Here is a 4,221-nt window from a genome sequence, read left to right on the forward strand (position 1 = left end):
AGTGGGTATGTTTGACCACCATAGCAGCACTGGAAGAATGCATGGACTTCATATCCCTGTGGATACCAAGGTATGTATAGCCCTCACTATACTTGCTATTGAGACTTTCCAGAGACAGACTAGGGAAATACTGGGGATCTGAAAGGCTTCTGCCTCGAGGATACTGCAGCAGTTTCTAGATGTAGTCTTGGCATGTGTGGATCAGTATATCTATTTCCCGGTGTCACCTCTGTACGAAACCAGCACCATATTTACCTTTTTATGGACTGGCACATTTCCCTTGAGGTAATTGGTGTGATAGATGGCACCTATGTTGCAATTAAGGCCCTTTCTGGTCCACAGGGGAGGAGTACCACAATAGGAAGGGCTACCATTCCATCAATTGCCAGGAAGTATGTGATGCATGGAAGTACATCACCAGCTTCTCTGCCCAGCATCCTGGCAGTGGACATGATTCCAATATCTGACACACTAGCTCACTCTACCACTTCTTCCTACATGGTAGGATGCCCAGTGGTTATCTTGGTAATTGGAAAAATATTGATTTATGTATTGTATTTAAGTAGTTATTCATGTTAAAATGTATTGCTGAATACTAAACTTTTTTGTTTTGTTTTGTCTCCCCCCTCTTTTTTTCAGGTGATGCTAGGTATCCACTGGGAGCCATGGCTCATGACACCAATGAGAAATTCAAATGGAGCTGCACAGGACACACATAACACATTCTTGTCCCAGGCCCATATTGTCATCGAGAGGAACTTTGGCCTCCTGAAGAGCTGTTTCATGTGCCTGGATGAGTTTAGGGATACTTTTCAGCATTACCCACCTACTTCATATTTCATTCTGCATAACATGGTCATGTCCTGGTCTGGTGGTGAAATTGTCCATGCTTTCACAGCAGCATCCAGTTCCAATCCTACCAATAGAGACTAGCCAGCAAGAGTAGGAAGGGAACCCATGTGGTAGGTTCATACATGGCATACAGCTGCACCGGTAAACAGGCGGCATCTAGTCCACAACTATTAACTATGACATTCAGCTCAATGTTTCTTTTATTATGAAAAACACATAGATCATAATTTATGCATGCAGTGATATCTGTGGTGTATGGTGTGTGGTGCATAGTTTGTTGTCACTGTTCATCTGATATTCTCATTTTAAAATATCTTTTATTATCTTTTAGAAAGTCACTCATATTATTGTTAAAGTCACACCTAAGTGTTCAAGGCATCATATAAAATATAAATCACATTTTGTCTGCTTTGATGAATACGTTTTGCTGTACTGTTTTCGTAAGTATGCAAGTACTGAAATTGTCAACAGTGAAATACTCCACAACTTAATGAATTGCAAATTCAATTGAAAGGTATTATACTGTTTATGCCATCTCTTCTTAGATAATTTTGTGGTATTACTGCGGTGGTGGTGCTGCGGTAGCGTTGTCGCCTCGCAGTAAGACGTTTTCCTGTTTGATTCTCAGCTAGAGCGTCTTCTGTGTGGAGACATGCGTGAATGGGCGTGCCTTTATTGAAGGTTGTGCATCAAAGCCAGCAACTCAGCATGTAAAAATCTACTGCCAATCATTAGAGGACCGGAGTTCCACTGTGGCGACCCCTAACTGGGAAAAGCCGAAAGACACAACAACACATCAAATTCATTTTATGCTGTAGTAGGAAAACCAGATGCAAGTAAAATGTATAAAAATATATAAACGTAAAAACAGCTTATAAAACCAACAGAGAACTTTTATTGGTAAAAATAAAAACAATACAAGTAAGTGCTTTCGTAGACAAATCTACTTCATCAGACCACATTCCACTTCATTCATAGAACAGTCATTTTAGATAAAAACAATACAAGTAAGCGCTTTCGTAGACAAATTTACTTCATCAGACCATATTCCACTTCATTCATAGAACAGTCATTTTAGATTAACCTCCAATTTCAACTACCAATACAAATTCAAAGACAAATCACATGATCACATATCATTATCTAATATATAAGGTCTTCTTCTCTTTAATATCAGTCTTAAAGAGACCTTGTCATTCAATCCACCTTCTTTATCAGCCTGTAAATTCAAAATCCAAAACAGCTCCCTGTCCTCTGTTTTATTAATGTCACCCATTCTTTCACCGTCTAATATTTTCTCTACTACGTGGAACTTGAACTTATGTTCATCTGATGTTTCCATTGCATGTTTAGCTACAGAATTAATTAAATCACACTGTTTTATATCCCTAGCATATTCCCTCATCCTTTCCATTAATATACGGTTTGTTTTTTCTATATAAAATTTTGCACATACAGAACATTGTGTTAAATATACCAAGTTCCTAGATCTACAGGTTGCTTCCACCACAAATGTATATTCCCTGCCCATTCTAGGATGTCTAAAAATATTAACAGTATTAATTAAATCACAAAAATTACAACCTCTATAAGGGAAGTTGCCTATCATAGCACCTAAATGCTAATTTTTCTTATTATAACATAACATCCTCTTTAGTAAGCTTCTATTCCTAAAACTAAAATATGGACATGAGCCTATAATACCATTAATGTGGTAGTCTGATGTTAAAATATGACAATTTCTTTTGATGACCTCACAAACTTCAGGTATATTATTTGAGTATGATAGGCAAATATTAGGTGCCTTCCTTATATACCTATTTTCATCTACCGTTTTGTGCTTGATGAATAGTATGGCGCTAAACCTTCCCTTAAACACTCAGCATCTCTTATTTGCCTTTCTATCTCATTATATTTGTAACCCCTCTGTAATAATTCCTTTCTTATAACCCCAACTGCTCTTTGAAACATATTTTTTGTATTATTCATCCTGGAGATCCTCATAGCCTGCAGTTTAATTATTTTCTTATATACATGTGGTGGGTGTAAACTATTACGATGTAAAATGTGGCTCTTATGACATTATTTCTTATACCTAGTTGTTATAATATCATGTCAATCATTCTTCTCCAATCTTATATCCAGATAATCAATATTAGTGTCTAAGAACTTGACAATGAACTTCAAAAAAGTATTCCATGTAGATACTTTATAAACCTATACAAATGGTCTACTTCACCTGACCAAAGAATAAAAACGTCATCAACAAATCTCTGATAAAATTTTATATTTGAAAGAAATTCATTGTTGGCTAATTCATATAGGGATTCCCACTGTGCTGAAACAGCATTAGCATAACTCTTTGCACAGAGGGGTCCCCATAGCCACACCCATTTTTTTGACGATAGTATTTCTTATTAAACATAAAGACATTATTCTCTAGTATAATCTCTACAAATAGACACAATAGGTCAATTCTCAGTGGACTATAATTACTATGTTTCATCAGAAAACCCTTAAGATACTCTAACCTTATGTTGTTTGATATTACAGTAAATAGCAAACAAATGTCCAGGGTTGCAAATAGACATTCTTGGCTGAGGTCAATTAAAAGACAATCACTATACAACTCTAATAGGAACTGTTTGGTGTCATTCAAAACAATCTCATATTGATTCAACATGGATCTTAAATGTTTCTCAGCATACATAGACAAAACCTAGGTATTACAGGAAACTCTGCTAAACAGAATCTATAAATTTCCTTTGTTTTATAATTACTGAGTAAACAATCATTTAAAACATTGTGAATATATTTAATCACATAATTAATCTCCTGTATTATTTTATGCTGTCATATGTAATACTTTCTGACCTCAGACAAAGATAAAATGGTGCAGAACACAATTTAAATCTGAAACACACCCAATGAACAATTACTGAAAACATTTATGCGTTACTACTATTATGTTGTAGGTAACTGCCTCCTGTAGGAATGGTAACCCGCCTATATTTTAAGGTGGGTTTAATAGGAACAACATCATTGAGCCCTGGATTCCTATGTGCCATAAACTCTAGGATCTTCCTTGACTCTGTTTCCCATCCACTTGTCAAAGTTTCTCTTGAAGAGGGTTAGTGAGGAGCTCTGCCTAATGTAGATTGGAATCTTGTTCCAGAGCATGGGAAGTCTCTGGGACAGGAATCTATCCCTCCAGCACATCCTATTTATTGTTGTGGTGAGGTTTAGATCCCTGGAGCGTGTGGCTTGAGGGGATATGGTTTTCTTTAGGTGGAGCATGTCCATCAATTCTAGGTTGGACATGGCCTTGTATGTCAGGCAGAGATCACCTCTGAGTAGGCGGTATGCAAC

This window comes from Protopterus annectens, chromosome 8.part1 (genome assembly GCF_019279795.1).
Source record: "Protopterus annectens isolate FY-2018-M chromosome 8.part1, PAN1.0, whole genome shotgun sequence".
NCBI lineage: Eukaryota > Metazoa > Chordata > Ceratodontiformes > Protopteridae > Protopterus > Protopterus annectens.